This window comes from Hipposideros armiger, unplaced genomic scaffold (genome assembly GCF_001890085.2).
Source record: "Hipposideros armiger isolate ML-2016 unplaced genomic scaffold, ASM189008v1 scaffold_444, whole genome shotgun sequence".
NCBI classification, from domain to species: domain Eukaryota; kingdom Metazoa; phylum Chordata; class Mammalia; order Chiroptera; family Hipposideridae; genus Hipposideros; species Hipposideros armiger.
Genome location: NW_017731794.1, coordinates 171,646 through 196,869, shown reverse-complemented (window position 1 = coordinate 196,869; position 25,224 = coordinate 171,646). Strand labels below are relative to the sequence as shown.

General features: G+C 39.5%; 1 long non-coding RNA gene across 1 annotated transcript in view; it reads left to right on the top strand.

The window, feature by feature from the left end:
• The first annotated feature begins 23,341 nt into the window (after positions 1-23,341).
• LOC109394926 (uncharacterized) overlaps positions 23,342-25,224 on the top strand; it is an 81,537-nt gene continuing 79,654 nt past the window's right edge. The window contains exon 1 of the long non-coding RNA XR_002126552.1: positions 23,342-23,422. This is a non-coding gene — a long non-coding RNA (uncharacterized LOC109394926). The remainder of the gene's footprint in view (positions 23,423-25,224) is intronic.

The window sequence follows — 25,224 nt, the reverse complement described above, 5'->3', positions numbered from 1 at the left end:
ATGACATAACAGGTCATGTTTGAATTGTCACTGTGAATATCTCTGCTCTATAATACATCTGTATTTAAGGCTTTGGATTTGGATTTTCTAACACATTTGTTTAGAAAACCATTGCTTGTTCTTGGACTTCTGTATCAATTGCCCTTTAAAAATAACTTTTTTTTGGTGAGAGGATAGTGAAAATAGCCTTTATATTTCATTGAGTCTTTTCAATACCACGGGCTCTTTTATTTAGTTGGAGGCCTGTCTTCGAAGTGAAGGTGTCATTGGAAATGATCAATCATTATTCTCAGTTAAAGTGTCCAGGTATCAATTTATCTATATTGATCCTTCAGTTAGCAGCTGTTTTCAATGTTACTGACAGTGTTAAAAGTCATTGGAGGGACAATCTGGCAGGACCCGAAGTCCAACTAGTAAAGATACAACCCTGGGAAGATAGATTTCCCATGTACCAGCCACCCAAACCAACCTGTTTAATCCCCAGACGCATGGCCACCCCACTGGAATCCTATGAGTCCTTCCTATTTGATAGAAATCAAAAGCTTGGGCACTAGTAGTGATGGTGGAACAAGCAAAGTTCTCTTACGCTACAGGAACTATCATATATCTGGCATGTGTGTGGGACTTCTACCAGGTGGAGGCTATTTCGTAAACTCTTTTATTCTGAGAATAAAAGACCTCCGGAGTGCTTGAACCAATTTTGCCAACAATGAGCTATCCATGGTGCTGGACTCTTCCACCAGCACTGGCTGACCATGTAGATCTGACCCCTGGTTAACTGTTGTGCTGCTCTGCTTGCCCTGGCACATGTCACTTTGTCTAAAAGGAGCCAATGCCTACTGCCTCAACCAGATTCTGTCCTGCTGGTCTGACCTATGCATCACCTGGCCTCGCCTAAACTCTGCCTCACCTGACCTGTGTCTGTTGTAGCGGTGACAATGTCTGCTGTGGCAACTGCCCTAGTAATATCCTAGATCAATGGTTCCCAAACCTGGGTCTGCATCAGAGTCATGAATATCATGATCAGAATCTCTGGGAGCGGGTCTAGAAATCTGAGGTTTGCTGCCTTATATTAATTTCTTGGTTCTTTTACCATGATTCCTTTCAGAGTTGGGTCTAATTCCTGTTGCTTTTATCTTTCACTCAATGGAAAATAAATCATAGATGTAAGTTTTTTAGAGGGATGATTGGAGAAAAGCGTATTAAACAACCCATACCCTATGGAAAACAATATAAAGATTTCTCAAAAGATTACAAATAGTCATACCATAAGATCCAGTAATCCCACCCCTGGGATTTATCCAAAAGAATTGAAAGCAATTCCCCTGTTCATTGCAGCACTATTCACAACAGTCAAGATCTGAGAACAACCTAAATGTCCATACAAGGATGAATGGATAAAGAAAATGCGGTATATACATATAATTGAATATTATTCAGCCTTTAAAAAGAAGGAAATTCTGACATGCTATATCGTGGATGAGACCTAACGACAGTATGCTAACTGAAATAAGCCAGTTACAAAAAGATAAATACTATATGATTCCTCTTATATGAGGTATCTAATGTAGTCAAACTCAAAGAAACGGGAAGTAGGGTGGTGGTTACCAGTGGGTGGGAAATGGAGAGCTGTTTATTGTGAACAGAGTTTCAGTTATACAAGATGAAAAAGTTCTAGAGATCTATTGCACAGCAATGTGAATATATTTAACGCTACGGAACACTTAGACTAGTTAAGATAAATTTTATTTTACATGTTTTTGCACAATAAAAAAATAAAAAAGAGACATTGTATTTTGGGGCAATTCAGTTCAAGTTATAAATGAATAAATTGATTGATAAGTAGATCCACATATTTACTAGGCTCTAGTTACATTAGATATTGTAGGAATGCCACAAGAATTTTATTTAATACTTCTGTTCATTGTATCTGTTTTTGAGTGTGCTGTTTTACAGGACAGGATGTCCTAGAAATGGTTTCTATCCATATCTTGTATCAGAACTTAGGGAATACTAGAGCACTCATTTCTCTGGGTCACATTTTAAATTAAGTTGGTTTAAATCCATTAATATTATTTGGTTTTATTTAAACAAATTTAATTCAAGCCTAAGTGCTAGAATTAAAAGAGCCTTGAAAGAGCTTTTAACAACAGAAAGCAAAGCTCACTCGGTCGCTATTAACCACTAGTGTTTAACATCTAAGTGAATGTAATGTTTAAAAATTATTTTAGCAACAATTGCCCAAGAAACTGATCAAACTTTCCATTTGGAATGTCTAAGGAAGTCCACATATTCTTGACTAAATTTCACCCCTTCTCCACTAAGCCTACCTTAAAACTCATATGAACTTTTGGAATGGTTTTGCCATCTCCTCAAAGGTATTAGATAAATAATTCCTGGGGATATTGCCCAAAACAACCCATCTCTAAATGAAGAGAAAATCAAACTCTCTGACCATCTATGCCAAAGTATTTGTGACAATGTCAGGCTTCTGTTCAAGTACAAACAAAGAATGATGGTTATAGACGAACTAACTTGAAGGAATATATACATTCTAAACTCAGGTGGAGCATGACTGGTGGTCACTGGCTGTCACATCAAGAGAGGGTACATCCAATTTCCTAGTTACCTCTCAAATTTCTCAGAGCCATGTGCCTCCTTGTTAAAGCTGGTCAACTCCAATTGCTCTTTACTGCAGGCCCATTCTAACCCTGCACATCTGATTCCAGCTCTCCAACTGCTGGCACATACCTATGAATGTCCGGACACCTGTTTTTGTTAAGGAAAGAGAGGATTGCCTAACTAATTACCATTCTCTGGGGAAAGCTGTTCTGATCTGAGTTAAAATTTTTGCACTAAATATCTTACAGGCATACTGAATAATAGAATCGGGGCTAACTCTGGGAGAAATTTTATTTCTATCTCAACCATAGATGTCAGCATCACAAAATACTTTATACAGTTATGACTCCATCCTCCTTCCCTCTTAGGATATACATTTAAGGCCTTATGTTCTGTTAAGTGATTACTTTCCATTTTCATCATTTTTTTTTCTATTCTGTCCAAGACTGATGAGATTATAAAAGAATGAGATGAAGTGAGGAGCTTTGAACTTCACTTGTATCTTTTTTGTTATCCAAGTATTCCTTGTAAATCTTTCTTGGGTATCTTAAAGATTTTGCCTCTCTTATCTACTGATTGTTGATAATATAAAATTTGCTTCATATAGGTGCAAGCCTAGGAGTATCACTCTTCTAGATCATTATTTGACAAGGACTGTTAAAAAGCCAAAATCCACTTGACAAGGCTGGTAGACTACATGCAAAACAAAATTTGCAAGAGACTCCCAGAGTCTTAGCAAAGTCCCTATTACATCTACAAACTTGAGAATAGCTCTGAAATATTTATTATCTCCTGAAAGATTGCTTTTTCTCATTATAAAAAAATACATTATCTTATATGTAAGAAATTTGGGAAATGCTTAAAACTATTAAGTACAAAGTAGTACAGAAAAATGTCATATTTTCTTATAATAATAGGTGCTCTTCAGTAAGTGCTGTCTTTGTGTCAAGCACTGTGTTAAGTGCTCTGCAATCATAATCTTTTTTATGTTTAAAATAATCCTGATAAATAGTTTTATTTTCCCAGGTTTAGGGATGAGGAAGCTGAGGCTTAGAGGCTGTGTGAGTGGTAAAATAGAGATTTAAACCTATGTTGATTTGGTTCCAAAGTCCAGATTCTTAATCATGAATCTGCTTTTTTCACTTACTATTTTGTTGTGAGCATTTTCCATGTCTGAAAATATTCCTATTACAATGTAACTAATGTCTGCTTGCTAGTCTACTATATGGATGTACCATATCATAATTTACTTAATTGCTCTGCTGAACATTTGTTTTCATTTTTGTTGATATTACAAAATATTGACATTATAAATGACCATGGTCATAAATATTTATCTATATTTCTGATTATTTGCTTAGCATAAATTTCTAGAAATGTACTAACTGGAACAATGAATATTAATGTTAGTATGGCTCTAGATAGTACCTACTTTTATCAAAAATTATATGAAGTTGTATGAAAATATCACCATAACATTGACTACAGAGTGTTGGTACAAATTTCTAGCAATTTTTTTTTTTAAGATTTTATTGGGAAATTGGGGGGAGGGTAACAGCGTTGGGGAATCGGGGAAGGGGAACAGCCAGGTAGACAAATTGCTGTTTTGTTCTTCATTCTAGTTGTGGAGGATGTCGCTTCACTGGCCCATGTTGGTATGATCATTGTGCTCTTCCCGGGTGAGGCAATCGGTCGCCAGTCATTGGTTGGCTGATCACAGCGGCTCACGGTAGCTCACACCAGCAACCAGCTGCTCACATTGGCTGCCAGCCACTCACGTAGCTCACGGCAGCCCACTGCAGCCCTGCTGCAGCCTACGCCGTCACCAGAGACTCACCGCAGCCCAGCTCCAGGTGGAGCTGTCGTAATCATCTTAGCTGTAGAGGGCAGCTAAGGCAGCTAGGGGGCAGTTCGGATCCCACATTGGCCCTCAATGTGGGATCCGAACCGCAGCCCTACTGCTCAGAGCTGGTGCTCCCAAGCGAGCTCTTAACGAGCTGAGCCACCCAGCCGGCCCTCTAGCAATTTTTAAAGTGAAAAAAAATCACATTTTTATTTCAATTGTCTTTGATTATTAGGGAGGTTCAGTCCTTTTGATCTAAGCCTTTGGTTAAATCTAGGTTCTGCCCCTGTATGAAGCTGACTTGGTTTTAGCTCGTGGCTTTCCTTCTGTCCAGGGTTCTGTCAAACTCTTCCCTTATTCATGGAGTGGTTCATTGGGCCGCCCTCACATCCTGACCTTCTCAAATGGCTCTTTCCCACCTTCTTCCCATTGTCCTACTTCTGCTTTTCATTGACATCAACCACTGCAAGACTACCTCTTGGTGTATTGAAATTTCTTCCTTCAGCCAACAGATTTTTACAGCATGCCTATCATATGCCTGGGAAAATAGGCTCTGGGAAAATAGCAGTGAACAAATTGACAAAAATACCTGCTTCATGGAGCTTACATTCTAGTGGAGAGAGGGGAAGCAATAACAAAAATGGACACGTAATGTTAGATGGTGCTATGAGAAAACACAAAGGAGCGAAAGGTGACAGGAGTTCAAGGTGGAGGTTTTACAGTGTGAAATACAGCAATCAGGGAACTCTCAGCTGAGAAGATAGTGTTTGAACAAAGACTTGAAGCTTCCTTTGCAGGTTGAGGGAGCAACTTGTGTAGAATCTAGGGGAAGGACTTTCCAGGCTGAGGGCACAGAAAAAACAAAGGCCTTGAGGCAAAAATGTGCCCGTGTGTTCAAGGAACAGGAAGAAAGATAGCACTTGTACACAAAAGTCATGGTTTGGGAAGATTTGTCTGGCTGTGGGGTTCAGGACAGATCAGAAAAGAGGGAAGGCAGAAATTGCTAGTGGTCGCCAACATCTGTTCTCCTTTCATTCCTGAGCACACAGTTGCCCTGCCTCCTATGAAGTTAGATATAGCCGTGTGGCAGAGTTCAGACCAAAGGAAAGCAAGTGCAAATGGTATGACTTACTTCCAGGCCCAAAAAGACCATCACTTCTCTCTGTCTCGTCCCTTTTCTGCAGCAAATCTGGAGACAGTGCATTGACAATAGGCAGAGTTACAAAATGAAGGGACCCTTGTTCTCTGACACCCCATGAGGGAGGCCACCTATAGAACCAGCTCCTTAGACAGTTGGTATCATTAAAAAATAAACTTCTGTTGTGTTAAGCCTATGAGAACTTTTTTTAGACAGTGTTTAGCCTAGCCTGTCTAATACAGGAGGAAACCACAGGCAAGATGGTTACTACAAGCCTGTTTGGGATCACAAAGAGAGAATCTTAAAAGCAGCAAGAGAAAAGCAGTTAGTTGCCTACAAGGGAGCCCCTATAACTCAGCTGATTTCTCAACACAAACTTTGCAGGCCAGAAGGGATTGGCATCAAATATTCAAAATGATGAAAAGCAAGGACCTACAGTGAAGATTACCCAGCAAGGCTATCATTTACAATCGAAGAACAGATAAAGAGCTTCCCAGATGAGAAAAAGCTGAAGTTCATCACCATCAAACCAGTATTACAAGAAATGTTAAAGGGACTTCTTCAAAAAAAGAAGAAGAAAAAATTAAATATATGAATAATAAAATGGCAATAACTACATATCTATGAACAATTACTTTAAATATAAATGGATTAAATGTTCCAATCAAATGACATAGGGTAGCTGAATGGATAAGAAAACAAGACTCTTATATATGCTGCCTATAAGAAACCCACTGCAGATCAAAAGACACACACAGACAGAAAGTAAAAGGATGAAAAATAATTCATGAAAATGGAAATAATAATAATAATAATAATAAAAGCTGAGGTAGCAATACTTATACCAAACAAAATAGACTTTTAAACAAACACTATAACAAGAGAAAAGAAGGATCCAGTAATACCACTTCTGGGTATTTACCTAAACAAACACAAAACACTACTTCGAAGTGACTTATGCATCCGTATGTTCACTGCAGCATCATTTACAATAGCCAAGATATGGAAACATCCTGATGTCCCTGAATAGATGAATGGATAAAGAAGAGGTGGCACATATATACAATGGAATATGACTCAGCCATAAAAAGAAATGAAATCTTGCCATCTGCAACAACATGGGTGAACCTAGGGGGGAATATGCTGAGGGGAGTAAGTCAGTCAGAGAAAACAAATGCCATATGATTTCCCTTATATGTGGAATCCGTAGAACAAAATAAATGAAAAAGACAGAACCAAACTCATACGGAGAACATTTTGAGAGTTGCCAGGTGGGAGGGGTTTAGAAGTATGGGTGAAAAGGGGGAAGGAATTAAGAAGTGCAAATTGGTAGTTACAAAGTAGTCATGGGGATATAAAGTATAGCATAAGAAATATAGTCAATAATGTTGCAATAACTGTGAATGGTATCAGATTTATTGGGGTGATCACCTCCTAAGTTATATAAATGTCTAATCACTACATTGTACACCTAAAACTAATATAATATTGCATGTCAACTGTAATTGAAAAATAAAAAAACATATAAAAAAAGATAGTGACTTTGGACAAGTTTTCTACCCTTTCTGTCCTCAGCTTTCTGATCTATAAAGTGGTGATAATTACAGGTGATACTGGAATTTTTCAGTAACATTTATAACAGTCAAGCTTAAATTTATAAAATTAGTAGATGTTTTATCAGTAACTTATGAATAGCATATCATCACAGCAAAGAATGTACACATGTGCATGCATGTTGTTGCTCAGAAGAGTGACTAATCCCTCAATTCCTTAAGGGATAACTTTCTATAATGAAACAAATAAGTCCTTAACAACTTTATTTAATTTTGGTGAATTGATATTAATAAGTTAAATGTACAACCCTCCCGCCCTCTAGAGTTTTACCCCTGTGGGATACAAATAATTCAGCTTGCCATTCAAGGAGACCCTGAATTTTCCGGTTAACAAATAGGTCAAGGAGAAAAGTGTTGAGGGACCCCTTCAAAGTACTCTTAAATCTCTCAAATGTCAGTCAATAAATAGAATTCTCCAAATGAGGGCCGTTTCTGCTTAGAAGCCTGTTGTACGTATATAATACCTTTCTCTCCCTTTTCTCTCAGAAGAGATAATGAAATGTATTTCATCAGCAGCAGCTTTCAGGAAAGCCAGTTATCGGCTTTTAAGATCAGTTTATTCTGCTCTAGATTTTGAGGTTACTTTTTGGTATTCGATAGGCAGAGTGAATCACAAAATGAGAATTTAAAGTTGGAAGGGATCTTGATATCATGTAGTTTAATCTCCCTTGTGCATCTTCCTCAGATACGAAAATTTACTGTTAATGTTTCATGTTATTTTCAAGCCTTTGAAAATAAATATGCTTTTCAGAATTATATGCCATGACCACGACATTTGTGGCTGTGAGCTCTCTGAGGACAGGGACTGTCTTATTTATGTTATATGCCCAGGATCTGGCATGGCACCCACAATACATGCTTGAAGAATGAATCATTCCTACTATAGAAACTTTGGTAATTAGACAAGCTAGTCAACATTTAATTGTTTACAGCAAAATAAAAAAGATAAAGGTATGGATAATCTAAAATAAGAGGAAATTAAAAATGATTTTTATCAAGTTTAGGGAATTAATGAGAGGCCACCAAAATAAGAATATTCTTTTACATAGCACCTCATGTTTCCCACACTATGTTACTAACTTATTATTTCTGTTGGTAACTCATGCTTAATTGTATGGTAGGAATATAAAGCCCTGAATTCCCTCAGATAATAATCCACATGGGAGAAAACAGATTTTAACAACAAAGAAGGTTTGACTGAAAAGAGAAATCAGAGTGTAAATAATTATTGCCATGTAACTAATTTCATCTTCTATAGAACTCAGTATGGGAGGTATTGTTATATCTCCATATTCTATACCTGCAGAACTCCATTGTATATCCCTACTTTTTTTGTATGATATGCTTATATCATATCATTTTTTGTGAAACTAATGGCACAGAGGGGCTTAATCACTTGCACAAAGCCACACAGCTATTAATTAGCAAAGCCAGGACTCAAAACTGAACCTGACTCTCTCCAATACACTTCACTGGCTCTGCCAAGTCAAAGAGCTGAAAGGAATTGGAAGATGTTACTGATGAGGACCTTGGGGCCAGGGAGACTGCGACAGAGCTCTGTCGCGCGTACCTGGTTAATGTGGGAGCCAGAGTCGGCAGTCTCCTAACTATGGAACATTAACACCTCACAAAATTCAGTGGGTCCAGCACTAAGGCAGTGGGAGTGCAGAGCTCAGAAATAATGTGAGAAAATACTCCACACTTTATTTACTGAAGTATTAGCAGGAAAGGGGCTGTGGGCAGATCTGCATTTTAGAAATATCTCTCTAGCATGGTGTAAAGAATGAATTTGAGAGGAGCGAATAGGTGAGAAGTGACAAGGGCATGTCCTAAGATGGTGACATGGGGCAAAGGCAAAAGGGATGGACTAATGAGGTATTTTTACTATAATAGTTCCCAGTTGTCTGCGGGTATATATTCCAAGACCCCCACTGGATGCCTGAAACTGAAGATAGTACGGAACTTTAAATATACTATATTTTTTCATATACATATATATGTGTGTGTGTGTATATATATATATACATATTTACCTATGATAAAGTTTAATTTATAAATTAGGCATAGTAAGAGATAACAACAGTAACTAATAATAAAATAGAACAATTATAACAATATACTGCAATAAAAGTTATGTGAATGTGGTCTCTCTCAAAATACCTTATTGTATGGTACTCACCCTTCTTACGACGATGTGAGATGATATAACCTCCGCCTCATGAGAGGAAGCAGGTGAATGAAGCCGGCAGCGTGGCACAGCGTCAGGGTGCTAGAAGGCGGACTTGAACACAAGTACTGAAGTACCACGACACTCGAACTGAATGCCAAGGTGGCTGCACTTGACTAACGTGCAGGGGGTGGGGAGGAGCATACTGTGCGTGGAGACGCTGGAAGAGTCACGCTGGGAGTGGGAAGGACCGGGTATCGCGAGATTTCGTCAACTACTCGGCATGGCGCGGGTTTTAAAACTTATGAGTTGTTTGTCCCTGTAGTTTCCATTTAATACTTTTGAGCTGTAGTTGACCGTGGTTAACTGAAACTGCAGAAAGCAAAACGACAGGTAAAGTGTGTGTGTGTGTGTGCGCGCGTGTGCGGGCGCGCGGGGGCGTGGGGGGGGTGACTTCTGAAGTTGGTGTTACTTGCCTATTAGAGACAAGAGAAGGAAAAAAACCTGAGGCAAAGATAAGTTAAAAAAACAAGAGCCAGCAGAGTGGCTCAGTTGGTTAAGAGCTCGCGCAAGAGTTTGATTTCTGAGCAATAGCGGTTCGATTCCCGCCCGAGCTGAGCAGCCACCGTGCTGCCAATAGGTGGCAGGATGGCTCAGCTTAAAAACAGACAAACAAACAAAAAAAACTTTCCTGAGACCCACTGTAAGTAAAGCCAGGTTTGAACCAGGATAGACTGACTTTAGAGTTTTTACATTCTGAAACACTGGGCTATGCACCTCCCAGGAAGTCTTCGAGGAGGCAAACCAAAGAGCATTTGCGAGACAAGCCTGGCAGAACTCTAGAAAGGTGCTGTGATAATTGAGTTAATGCCCTAGGATCCAGCTATAAATCTTGTAGCTGGCTAGAGAGGCTCCATGTTCCCAGAACTGATGGCAGGTGAGAAAGACAACAACAGCCTTAGGAAGCCTATACAGTTTATTGGAGGAAGGGTGAAGAACCACCTCCAATTTTTTATTGGTAACGAGTTATAATATGTTTTAAGATTCTATGAGCATGGTGGGTGGGGAAGCAAAACTTCACCAAAACTACTATTTATATATTTGTTCTTAGTTTAGAAAATGCAGTTTATAACATGCCAGGTTTAATTGACTTTGGTAACTTAGCTGTGAAATTTAAAATGTGATCATTCCATCATTTTTATGTTGTACCACACATATAGAAAGCAATTTTCTAGTTTTCTGTTTTGAAAAAAATATATATTTCATTCTTCATTTTAGATATTTTGTCATTTCCCCCCTCTGCTCTGTTCTTAAAGCGCACTTTTTGAGATTGCTCTTGAAAGAAGGTAATTCATGTCTTATAGATGTTATTTGAGTGACCAGCCTCCCAGGTATGAAGTATTATCCTAGGGACTGTATAATCACAGGTGTCTTAAATCTAATTAGGTTAGACTGTGATACAGAGTGCGGACTTGTGGAAACAGCACTCTGCTCCAAAGGACATTTTGATTAGATACAGCTGTTTTATTTCTGGCCTGTAATAATTGATGAAAATATCTAAAGAGAAGATAATAGTTGGTGATGAAAAGATTAAAATAGTAAAGTTTGGCTCTTTGAATTGTCCCTGTGATTGAGGCCTCGACCTCTTATGTTATAGTAGTTTGTTATTAAAAAAAAAGTCTTGTTTTTAATGTGCATCAGAAAGACTATTATATCCTGTTTAAAAATACAGATGCTCTATGTGTAAGCTATGTTGTTGTTTGGACACCTAAAGCGATTTGCAAAAATTAAAAATGTACCTCTTATGGTCAGTGAAAGGGGTTTTCATTTAGTTAATAAAATATTATGGTTACTATTTATTCCATGTTCTAAGTATGTTTCAATATTTGTAACTGTTTGCACTCACTAATAGTGTATTAGCTAATAGTTTTTTGATAGTTTACATTTCTGTTGAAGGAACACTTATTTCTCTTCTCTGATGTTTCCTTCTATGTGGAGGAAAGTCCACTCATTATAAAACTAGCGTCTTTCCACCCTCTTCTTCACTTCTCCCCAGGGAGGAAGAATGGTTAAATATATTTGGGAGTTTAGAAGGAGAAGTTGGGCACCTGTAACCCAGATCCTTCCTCTCCTCCTGCTTCAAGGGCGAAAGCTGCTCACGGGGAGGGAGCCAACCTTCTCAGCTTTTCCATGCCATAAAGACAGGACTGAGGTGATGTAGGTCTGTCTCTGAATGGATTGGTGAGTGTCTCATTCTAGGGTTTGGTATTAGGAAGTTTAATTGCCTGCAGATATGATCTGTGTCCATCAACCTAGGCTTTATCAGTAAAACATGAGCTGCTTTGGCTCTCCTTCTGCTGACTCTTGTCTTACTTCCCAATTGGCTGAGATCTCTGTGTGGAGGAGAGGTTCCAGTTATCAGACTACCTCACAGACTCAAGCATCTCTGCGCTAATGGGCTGCACCTTAGGTGGTTAACAAGAAGTGCAGCCTGTGAGAGCGAGGAGTCAGGTGCCTCACCTTGGCGGGTGCCTTTCGTGGTGGTGATTGTGTACTATGAATGCTAAATGTGCTCAGTTCTCACCATGGTGAGTCGCTGCAGGTTTTGGCATTTTTGTCCACAGCCAAGGGGCTGCTTTTATACAGGTGATAATACTTTTCTACAGGCAGAGGTGCAGGCGCCAGGGTCTAAGCTGAGGGGTGGGCCTTCGGCAAATCTGTGGGGATCTTAGAGGGCAGGCTGCTTAGAGGGTGCAGCAAGCATGGGGTTACAGGGGAGAGTGTTCCTCTATGGCCTTTAGCTATTAGGGAGCAGAAAAATATTTACCTTTTGAAAGCTGTGACAAGCTGGTGTTTGCATGGGCTAAGGAGCACTGGTGAGATTCTACCTGTAACCGACACACCAGAGCTAGGTAGCAGCGGGATAGCTGCCTCAGTTTCTGCTTTGTACTTTGGTTGTTTTGACTGCTTTCCCAGCCAAGAGAGAGAATGGCCCATCTTGAACTCATGCGGCTTGTCCACAGCAAAAGAAGCCAGGCACAAAAGAGTGTATACTGTCTGATTCCATTTATATTGTGTTCAAAAACCGGGCAGAGCTAACTTATGATGATACATATCAGAATACTTGGTTTCTTTGGGAGGTTATAACAGAACGGGGCGCTGAGAAGGTGTCTGGGGTGTTGGAAATGTGCTACACCTTGATCTAGGTATTGGCTATTCAGTTATATACATAGATAAAAATGCAGTGAGGTATGTACTTAAAAGTTGTGTACTTTATTATGTCTTAATTTTAAAAGAAAGCATTTATGTGGACACAGATGCACACAGAGGACTTAGTGCAAACAACTTAGCAGCATGTTCCGAGTCTGAAGTATTTGTCCCTTTGGTCCCTTAATTATAATGGGATATACAGCTTACTGGGGGAAAGCTCTTGTTCGACTCTATAGTACCCTACTGTTTCCAAGTTACCATTTATGTATGTATGTATGTATGTATGTATGTATGTGTGATGCCTTTTGGTCCTTCTCAGCTGTTCTGGAGACTTACCATTGAAGGATGAGAGCACTAACATGTTCCCTAGTGTTTACCACGCAACTAGATCAATCCAAGATTAGTGCTCTAGTTGTCCCATCTTCTAGTAGGGCAGATCCTCTAGCCAGCCTGAAGACTATTCCTGCACCAGATATAAAATATATGTAAAATATCACAAATTTCTGCCCATATTCAACAATTATCTGTACCAGAAGTTGTCAAACTTTTTGGGTAGAGGACAAGAGAGTCATTATTTTATGCTTTGCTGGTCATGTGATCTTAATTCTTCATGAATGCTACCATACACAATATATCAACAAATGAGTGTGGCTGTGTTCCACTAAAACTTTATTTACAAAAACAGGCGGTGGGCCCGATTTGACCTGTAGGCCAGATCAGGTGGGCCAGCCCTTGGTCTAAACTTGGTGCAATCATCCTGAAAAGTTGACATGGAAGAGTTTATTCCATTTTTGTTTGTTTTGTTTTTACAAATGAAACTGAGGTTTGGTGAGCATGAGCTTCCTAGGTTGTCCCTGGAGTGGTGAGTAATTTCCAACTGGAGCTCAGATGAAGAATTACATTCATGCCATTGACATTTTATTGTTGTGTTTTAAGGTCTGTGAGAGTAAGGGCCATGTCTAGTAATGCTTAGCATTCAACAAGGTGCTCAATAAATATTTTCTCATTTGAGCATTTTTGTATCACTTCAAATCTTGAAACATCTTTCTACTCAAGCTTCTTTATGAGATTATAATCAGGCAATAGGGAGCGTGTGGATGAATAAAAAAAATCAGAAATCAAGGTTTAGATTCTGGTCTTTTGCAAGCTAGCTGTGTGACTTGAAACTGCTTGCTGGTTGAGGCTTCATGTGGGAGTCACTCCAAGGATCTAAATTTTAAAAGAGGACATCTAAAGAAGGTAACATTCTAACTCAATGTGTAGTGGAGCCAAATGGTACACAGGTGAAGGAAATAATTCAGAAGAGCATCTTATATCACACTGTATTGGTATTCTCACCTTGTTTATGAAGATGCCCATGTGACTGTAGCCACACTAAGTGACATGAAAGCCCTGTCAGTCACATCCATCCTTTTGAAGCCAATAACAGGCTAGAGAGAGTTTTCAGACCAAGAAATAAGATTACTCATTTTGAAATACTGTCCTATCAAAGGATGCAGATATGCATTTCCTTTCCCTCAGTGCTTTTGAACTCTATCCAAGAATTAATAACACTCATTTCCCCCCATATTTATATAAAGAAACTGACAGGCAATTGTTTGAGTTGTTGCCCTATTGTCTTTACTTAGATCTTGTTAATTAACCCAGAACTCACAGCTGGGGGTTGCATGTGAACAATCCATTATAACTACTTTGTTCCTGGGATGCCCCTTACCTTTCAAAGTGAGTGAAACATAGCACTCAGGAAAAAGGCAGGAGAAAATGATGTTTTTGTTGTATAAGTTATCTACTGTTTCCTTGCTGCAAAAAATATTTTAAGGGGGAAGTACATTACTCTCCAATTTAAAAGAAATGCAACCATATTTTTTCTCAGTGCAGCTTGGCCAGTTTGGGCATCACAGCGTCACTGAGAACCTCCGTGGCTGCAAAAAATATTTTAAGGGGGAAGTACATTACTCTCCAATTTAAAAGAAATGCAACCATATTTTTTCTCAGTGCAGCTTGGCCAGTTTGGGCATCACAGCGTCACTGAGAACCTCCGTGAGGAGGTGAGACAGAGAGCTAGAGTGGCAGAAGGGTGGTGAAAATCCACTTTGCTTTTGTCACGATTTCACTTAAGGCCTCATAGCATTCACTCAGGGCCAGGCCTACAAGACAAATATTCCTGACTTGCATATTCTAAGGGCATTTTGCTAAAAACAAATTCACTGTCTTTGTTGTCCTCCAAACTATTCTCTATCTGAGGAATCCTCCTCATGTATAAATCTGATTCTGTCTATCAGCTACTTGGAAATCCTTCGGGTATTTCTCATCATCTAGAGCAGCGGTTCTCAACCTTCCTAATGCCGTGACTCCTTAATACAGTTCCTCATGTTGTGGTGACCCCCAACCATAAAATTAATTTCGTTGCTACTCTACAACTGTAATTTTGCTACTGTTATGAATCATAATGTAAATATCTTTTTGTTTTCCAATGGTCTTAGGCGACTCCTGTGAAAGGGTCGTTCGACCCCCAAAGGGGTCGCAACCCACAGGTTGAGAACCGCTGCTCTAGAGGAAAAGGTAGGCCCTCCTTAGCTGGGAACATAGCCCTTTCCTGATCTATCTCCCCTTGACTTTAAAAAAGGGTTCTATTTCCAAACGAACTGCATCCATTCTAAATGGACTCCATCTCTACTTGCCAACCGATTTCTAGACTCACTGCCTTTGCACATGCTGTGTCTCCTCCTTAGAATAACCTTTCACTGGTTTTCTCTCTGAATAAGCACCCATTCTCTCTCAGATATCACTGCTTTTGGGGAAAGCTTTTGGACCTTCTTAGCCAGAGATTGGCATTTTCTCCATACCATGTACGGATGGCTACAGAAGGACAACGTTTCCTGAGCGTCAGCCTCCCCCACTAGACTTAGTACCCCAACAAGGGCTGTCTACTTTTGTATCCTTAGTGTCTGGCACAGTGTAGAATTTCATTAATGTGTGTTAGGAATAATGAGTGACTATTTTATAAAGGACAAGATAATTTTAATTTCTAGCATTCTGTTTTATAATATTAATATTATAAGTAGTTTTTGGGGTTTTTTCATAATTTGTTTCACTTTTTAAAAATTTATTTTTTATTGAGATATAATTGACATATAACATGATATTAGTTTCAGGTACACAACAAAATGATTGGATATTTATATAATTGTGAAATGATCTCCACAATAATTCTAGTTAACTTTTGTCATCATACGAAAATTTTTTTCTTATGATGAGAACTTTTAAGATTTACTCTCTCAGCAACTGTCAAATATGCAGCACAGTATTAACTATAGTGACCATGCTGTACATTGCATCCCATGATTTATTTATTGTATAATTAGGAGTTTGTACATTTTGACCCCCTTTACCCATTTTTTTCCCTCCCCCACCCTCCATCTCTGGCAGCCACCCATCTGGTCTCTGTATACCGATACGAGTGTTTAGAGGGTAGAGACTAAGTCTCATTTATATTTGTATTTCTTATGCTAACATAATGCCTGGTGGTAGCATTTCATAAATATTTAGTGGCTGAATGGAGCAGTGAGTGGTGAAATGGATGATGAGGTATAACGATCCAGTAGATACCAGGGCTCAACCTTCATCTATCACTATATATGACAGAAGAAACCGAGGGCGCTATTGGCAGTGCCAAAGACACAGAGCTCCTGTCTCTTTAGACAACTGTCTAATGAGGTGGCACAGGGTCTCATAGCCATTACTCAAATGCTGGCCTGGGGTTGGCATAGTAAAACATGCACTCATGAAGTCCTTAGTTCATTCATGTATTGATTTAACAAATATTTATTGGACCACAGTTCCTAATCTGAAAATTGTGAGGCCAGATGGGTTTCAGAATTCAGATTTTTTTTTAGGTTGTAGATTGGTAATGTGCCATATCGTATGTAAAAGGGGGTCTAGGGCAGCAGTATGTAATAAAATGAGGCACATCCATATTTCTGGAGCAAAGTATATTTCCATTTACCTTATCTTGTGAAATAAATGAAAACTATAGATAGGCTTAAGCCGGTTCAGGTCAGGTTTTAATCTCAAATGAGTTCAGGTCAGATTAGGATTTGCTGCCAGGGGAGTTATGAAAAACTTTCCATTTTCAGAGCTTTTGGGGTTTTGGAATGGTGGATAAAGGATTGTAGAACTGTAACAATGCTTCTCTGAAAGAAATTTCCTCCGGAAATAGAAATTTAGAAATATATCCAGCAAGCCTATATTTCATCAGTGATTCGAATATGTTTTTATTGAACAAAAGTCATTTCAAAGACTATTATTAAAATCTAAAGGAAAGTGAATTTAAATGTACTTTTTATGGAAAGATAAACCTTGATATCACATGTATTGTTCTTATCCAATAAGTAGGGTAGAGTGTTTCTAATTCCAAATAGCTATTACTTGCCATCTTTACTAAGAGGAAAAATTGGTGAAGGGCAGGACAAGCCTCAGCAGTAAAGGAACAAAAGGAAGTAGCTAAAATTAGAGATTGTACTGTTCCAGGGTCTGGTGATTAAATTTGAACTGTACCAGCAGATGCTCCGGGATTGTTACTTTTTCCTGTTATTTAACATGGAACATTCCTATATCTGTGCAGGATGCATGTTTTTACAGCTAACAGCAAAAAGTAAGTAGATATAAGGAACAGCTACACTGTGTAAACAGCAGAGAACTATATTCTCTCATTAAACTTTAAGCTTCATTGCCCCGATCCACTGAAGTGAAACCCTCATTAAAAGCTGTTAAGAAAAATACATAGTATTTCCCGCAGTTCTTCTGGTTCCCAAACACCTTTAAATTCTTCACTCCTAGTCTCCAACTTTCTTGGCTTTGTGAGGAAATTAAAATTCCATAGCTGAGCTACTTTTACGAGGAGCGTCTTCAGACCCTACCATGGTGTCCTGTCAAAAGTGTCACACAGAGGAGCTTGAAATACTTGTAAATCTTGTGTGCTCACGTGGATTGGGATTACGTGACGCTGCGACTGGTGCAGAGTTCATCGCGTCCCAGCGTCTCTCCCTCCCGTTTCCCTCTTGTTTTCTCTGTCCTTGTTTACCCCATCCTGCCCGCCTGCCCTGGCGTGCTCACTCCATCATGTCAGCCTCAGGCTCTTTCTACGTTTATTCTCTGCTTTGATCAATAATGGCTCACTAACACACAGATTGTCGGGGCTGGCCTGGAGAACATCTTGGAACTTTTACAGAGATGATACTTTCCTCCTTACACCGCCCACACAGAACTGTCAGTCTATCTTTTGAGCTTTCTTAGATGACCAAACATGGCTGATTCCCCTTGTTCATGTTTATATGGGGTTAACCATGACAAAGAGAAGGGGTGGGGGGAGGTCTTTCCCTACCACTCTTACACTTAGAAGGGGCAATAGGGAAGAGAATGCTACCATCTTTGTCTGAAGAGTCAGACAGATAAGAATGTGCAGTATACAGTGTTTCCGGAAGGCTCTACTCCCTCTTCATTCACTGTAGTGGCACTGAGACTAATTTTAGGAGGAAGCAAAGGATCATTTGTGTTTGTAGTGTTCCTATGCCAGGGCAGGTGCAGCGTACAGAAAGGGGATTTTTTTTAAATTATTTTTTATTGTGAAATACACATTTTTAGAATTCGTTTCAGCTGTACAACACAGTGCAATAGTTATACATTTTACCCCTTGAGGTGACAACCCCCTTCCCCCAATCCGCCACCCCACTTCCCCCCATATCATACATATCTATTACAATTCCCTTGACCCCACTCCCACACTATACTCCACGTCCCATGACTATATATATATATATATATATATATATTCACTTATAGTTGACATACAATATTATACAATATCAGCTTTAGGCATACAGTGCAGAGATCAAGCCTCTACCCCATCCATGATGCGGTCTCCCTAGCAAGACGTGACCACCTGACACCCTACAAAATATTTACAACATTATTAATTATATTCCTCAAACTATCTTTCATGTCCCTGTGGCAATATTGTAGTTACATATTTATGCTGTCTAATCCCGTCCCCTTCTCCCTCATCCCCACCCCCTCCCAACTAGCAGCCATCAGTTGTTCCTCTATATTTCTGAGACCACTTCTGTTTACTTTGCTTGTTCATTCAGTATTTTAGATTCCACATATAAGTGAAATCATATGGTGTTTGTCCAGAACAGGAATTTTTATAGATTAAGAATTATTTGCAATTAAGGGATGAAGGACTTTGACCTCATATAAAGGGATTTCAGGGATCAAAGTAGGTAGAAGATTGGCTTCCACAGGGCTGGGTGATCTTGCTAGAACTAATGACATTCATTTATGTGTGAGGCTGACTCCTGAGCCGGACATACCGCTGTGAGGTCCCAGCAAAAACCAGCAGTAGAAAGTATCATTGCATTGAAAACAAGCTCATACTCAAACTCTTTAACAAGAAGACATCTGTTATGATTGAGCATTTATTAAAATCAAAGCACCATGACCCTCAGGCCTCTCACATGCAGAGACTTTAAGGATGTTTGGGAATAAGGATACAGCAGTCATTTATATTGAGCACATACATACAAATGCAGGTACTAAGCTAAGCAACTTGCATGGATTCTTTAATGCCATCCTCACAATACCTCTGTGGGTTCTATCCATATTCCCCATTAGATGGATGGAGCCACTGAGACCTACAGCAGGTCAGGAGCTTTTACGTGGTCACAGGGCTGCTGAGTGGAAAGCAGGCAGACTGGCTGCAGAGCCCCATATGCCGCCCTGTAATTTGTGTGGTGGGGGAGAGTCGGGAACCACAGCCTTTTGCCTTATCATGTACAAACTGAAGATAGATGACACAGGGCAAGGGTGGTGGTGGCTGGAAAAAAGATGACTTTGGTCTTTGGGCACATTGATCTGGGAGGACAGTCTCAGTGTTCTTAGTCTGTATAAACAACTGTCTGATAATAAAATACACATATCAGTGATAATCAAAATTTAAAATAACCCTGACGAATGAAAGGAGAAGCACAGGGAAAGGATGACCCTTTCTTTAGGGTTTGTCCATCACTACAGGCTGAGCTACCTGTTTTTGAGAAAAAAAAAACAAAGCTGGGGCTGGGGCGGGGCCTGGAGCCTGTTACATAAAATCTACCCTCATTTTCTTTTGACATCTTAACAAGTCTGGGAATGTGAATAGTTGAACAAGAAAAACAAGATCCAAGTCCAAGTGGAGGATAGGAAGGTGTAAGTGATGAAGGAGAGCAAAGGTGAGAGCTGAGGCCTTCCCAGGAAGGAGGCCTGGGGGGCTTTTAACCTTTCTTTTTGATATAGACAAAGACACTTTTTCCATTTTTTGTTAAGTGCTATAATATTGGAGGTTCAATGGTCTCTCTTAGATACGACTGCTGCCCTTAAGCCCTTTAGGAATAGAAATTGTGCCCCAGAAATGGGTTGAGAAAATTCTGGGGGGGGTGGGGCGCAGAGGATTTGCGCAGACTCAGTAGAACTGGTTCTATGAAGATAGCTGGTCATCCTGGGCTGGAGACCCCTCTGTGGCCAGAGGGTTGGAGAAGGCTCTGTTCTGGGTGGAGGAAGTGATGGAAGATGACTGGAAAGGAAATCAAGTTATAGTCCTGATTCTGCTAAAAAAAGAACAGCACAAGAAAACCAGTTCCTTGGTTTATGTTCTTTCCAAGTTTTGTGCATTTCACAAATGCAGCCTGTTCAGGTTTTTCTCCTACAATTTTGGTAATTTAAGACTCCTTTTTAGTAGGAGTCAACAGCTGATGGGTACTTACTTACCTTTCCTGTCAGGAAGTCAACATCATTCTGTGACAGGCACTAAAGCAATAGTCAGTAAACATGTCAGTGGCTTGTGACACAGTTGAAAAGGCATAAACACTTGCTGTCAACAGCTTTGGTCTTGAATCCTGGCTCTGTGAGTTACTACTTCTGTGTCTTCAGTCACTTTCCAAGACTCTCAGAGGCTCACTGTCCTCATTTTTTAAATGGCCATACAATCTACCTTGAGTGATTGTGATGAAGATGAAATGAGATGAATACAAGTGCCAGGGTTTTCAATGAAGAGTAGGTATCATCAGTGAGCAGATCTCTGACAGGAGCAATATTTATATATGGATTGAAGCTCTCAACCAAGAGCTAGCAAAAGGAAACGGGGCATGGATATTCTAAAAATAATTTATATTTGATGTAGAATGCATTGTACATATTCCTTCAAGCCGATTTATCTTGTGAATTACCTGCCACTCTAGCTAATACTGGAATTAGCGTGACTTTCTCAGCAATCTGATGGCTTGCTTGGTAGGGACAGTGGCCCAGAAGCATTCTGAGGAGTTTGGGAATCAATGTGTTCATGAAATTCAGCTTCAGTGAGAGTGATCTCCCCTCCTCCACTCCCCACCCCCGAATTGGTGATCTATAAAGAACATATCTTTTGGAACTTTTTTCCCCCTTAGGTGTTCATTGCTTATTTTTAGTCATTCCCTTACTTTTCATGTGTTCTATTGTATAATCTTAGCAGGACCAAAATAAATTTTCTCCCTTTGACTGCTCACAAATTGCAATATGATGGTGTCTTTGACATTGTAACATATTGTATCACTTCCATAGGCACAAGGAGACTCCTTTTCTCAGATTTCACTTGATCCCTTCTATAACATCCAGGAGTAAAATAAAACCATGGCAGACTGTTCTCATTGACCAAGCATCCTTTTAGCGTCTTCCTTTTTGCTTTGTGGTGGTGTGACCTCTGATCTTGGCCTTGTGGCCTTCAGGGTTTCTTTCGATCATCATTGTCCTAACCAAACTTACACACTTCCAGTCTTTAGCTATTGAAACTCACCTTGTTTATTTTCATTTTAATTGGAAGAATACTAGCTACATAATGCCCTTGGATCCTAATGATCAGCAAGCAGACACATGAAGCCTGGATCACCCATCGCTTGCTTCAGATCTTGTAAAATTGGGGTTGTAAGCTCCACAATACTGTAACCTTGAGATGCCCAGTAAGTCACCGTAGTTGCCATAGAACAAGCTTTCTTTCATCAGTGTATTGTTGATCAGGAACACCCCCAAATAAATTGGGTTTAAGTTCGAGTTAGCCCTTGGAGCCATGTTGATTAAGTATTTACACAATAAGGGCAAGCGGTACCTGCTGCATCATCTTAGAAAGCAAACACTTGCCTAGTGTGCATGTGAGTAGAAACAGTTACCACCAGCGTAGGTGGTAACGTAAGTTGAAGGGAGCCACGGGAACTTGTGTTATCATCCGCCTGTTGATATGATACAGGTGTTCTTTCTCAAGCATCATCCTAAGGAGAGCCTTGTGGAGGAAAATGTAAGGCCGTCCATTGGTTGAGTCACTGGTTTGGTGATTCTTCATATTTTGAAAGTTTATAAAATGCTTAATCTATATTATATTAAATAATCCTCACTATGGAGTGGATATGATCTCCATTTTCACAGATGAAGAAATGGAGGCTCAGAGTCAATAAATTGTCCAGTGTCACATAGTTGATTAATGGCAGGACCAGAATTTGAGTTCTGATCGGTTTGACAGGTTAGCTCATACTCTTTTCTCTGGGACATGTTGTCTGCTATGAAGTTCAAGGAATATATTAAATTAATAAAGTATTGTTCCCATCATCAAAATAGTATACTCTCCTGGGTGAAACAAGTCATACTAATAAGTTATAAAGAAGAGGCTGGGTAAATTTAATTGCATACAAAAATGTCAATCAGTTGGTTTAAACTGTATACTTCACTTGGCAAGCTATTCTATACTGTCACACAGGATCTGGCAAACTACAGCCTGGGGCCAAATTTAATAGCTATGTTCATTTATATACATTCCATCCATGGCTGCTCTGTTGTTATAGTGGCAGAGGTGAGTAATTGCAACAGAGATTATATGGCTCATCAAGCTGGAAGTAGTTACTCTGGCCCTTTACAGAAAAAGTTTTACTACCTGTCTCTGCTGTAGAGCATAAAAATGAACAAATAGCAGAAATGAACATATAGTAAATGAATACCGGGGATGCCAAAAAAATGTATAAGCATGACTTGTATTCATCTTTTGTTATCGGTATATACTGAGTATTACAATTTCAGTACAGTTTTTTTCCTTTCTTAAAATGTGTATACATTATTTTGGCACCCTCTCTATATGGCAGAACAAGCCATCTGTTATAACAATGTCTTTAGCCCTTTATAAGAGTTAAATGCCTTAGTTCTTATGAAAGTTATCTGATTTCCATTATGTGTTATTAAAATTATAAATAAATATACATTTTGAAGACCCTAGCAAAAACATATAGGATCTGGATTGGCTTATTGATTGACTCATTTCTTGCCATTTCAAGTCGTTTTACTGAAAAGTTAAAACCCAAAAACAAACAAAAAAAACACTTTAGCATGCCTCACTCAAAACACATCTTGTGTTGATAAAACTAGCAGCCAAATGCAAAATGAAGTAGAATATTAATTCTAATAGTTGGAGTTCATATCTTCGTTATTTATGGGGAAATACTTTAATATTTAATAATTGCATTCTCTTGGCTCTTTATAAACCATGTCCTTAATTACCTGAAGGCTTGACATTCTTCAGCCTGGTGACTGGTTTTCAAAGTTCATGTAATGATTAGGTGGAGCAGAAAAACAGGAAGTAAGGCTGCAGTGTGACATAGAGGAAGTAGCTCAGGGAGCCTGGAGTTCTAATCTGGGCTGGTCAGCACACTGGCTAAACCAGACGTTTAATCTCTCTCTGCCCTTGTTTCCTGTAACCTGAGCTTGGAGACACACAGCTTCTGTGTGTGAGTAGAGCCTCTAAACTTGATTCCTACCTACCTTCTGTCTGAAAACCTATTGTACCTCCCCATATCTTTGGGTTTCTGAACAACGGAATTAACCTAGTTGAGTTAATAATTTCAGCATCTATTTAGAGACTGTTTTAAAGATTCATTAGCCGCTTCCTGGCTATAAAATGAGATATTCTAGGAGGTTAATTGCAATGAGCCATGGTGTGTTAAGAACTAAAATCTCTACCTTGTGAAAGTCTATTGTTCCCTGTAAACTGCTTAGGGAACAGGAAGGGGAAAGGAATCTTCAGTTTGATCTGCAGAAGTTCAAAACTCTCTCTTCCCAGAAATATTTGCTCCACTCAGATGACCAACCAGGCCAGGCTTGAGTGGCGAAGTCACCCAATATGACCTAATCAGACTTCTACCGGACACAGCTCATCTACTCTGAGGCCTCTTGCCTTTACCTACAGCGTCTATTCCACTGAGAGTCTGGAAACTTAGTTCCCTGGAGTCTGTGGGTGCCCAGCTCAAGAACCCCCAACCCATCCTTTTTAAGTGCTGTGGTCCCTATTTTTCTACAGTGTCAAGGTGGGCTCTCAATTTTCCTTGTACGGTTCTTTCTTTTTTTTTTAATTAAAATTTATTGGGGTGACAATTGTTGTCAAGTTACATAGGTTTCAGGTATACAAGTCTATAATACATCATCTGTATATCACATTGTGTGTTAACCACCCAGAGTCAGTTCTCTTTCCATCACCATATATTTGATCCCTTTTACCCTCATCTACCGCCCACCTCCCCCCTTAGTAGGGTTATTTCTTAAACCCTGTAATGGGGTTTCTAGTCCTGACATTTTCTTAGGCACGAGGGGAAACTGGCCTCATTTGGCTGGTCCCTGTGGAGCTTGGTAGTTTTCAATTCTCTCTCAGGGCAAGTCTTCATACAGCAGGCAGAGATCTTAGTCTATTCTCCACAGGGAATTATTTGGGAGTTGCTAGTTTAATGTTTTTCTACTCTTATACATCATTTACTTTATTGACTGTTTGTATTATCTGTTGCTGACAGAGGCCTATAAAATTTCTATGAGACTGTAGATTTGTCATATTTTCTTTGTAGTTCTGTCAATTTTTGCTTTGAAAAATTTGAAGCTGTATCTTACGTGCATACAGGTTTGGGATTGTTTTATCTTTTTGGTGAAATTTTCCTTTTTATCATTATTATTCATCTTTCTTACCAACTTCCCCCCCCCCAAGTCTCTGTTGTTTAACACTTGCCTGGTATAGGTAGTTTTTTCCTCCCTTAGATTTAATTCACTTTATTTTGCTGATAAAACAAATGCAGTGGCCACAGAAGAATCCCGAGTATTTGGAGATGACACCAGGTGTGGATGTTTAAGATGATCAGGAAATTCTTGCTCAGGAGACTGAGTGTTGCCTCTTCCTAGGTCAGAATGAGAATGTTGTGCTGTGTCTTAGAGATAGAATCAAAGGAGGCGTTAGCCAACTTACCCAGGGTGGCAGCAAAATACTCTTGATTAACAGCAGCCTGTTGGAAAGAGAGACAGAGAAATTGTCACTATGGAAGGAAAGAAGGGATCAGATGCACAAGCTCAGAGCCACCATGCCCAGCCAACTTGCAAGGAGAGAGTAGATTTGCTGATGTGTTTCCTAAGTAGTCCTGCCTCAGATAATGGATGCCTTGCTCAAATGATGGCACTCATGAATGGCAGATGCCACTTCCTTGGAGGATCCGACATCTAGATCAATGAGTCATTATGATTCCCACTATTCACAGATATCCTGGAGCTGGTTTGC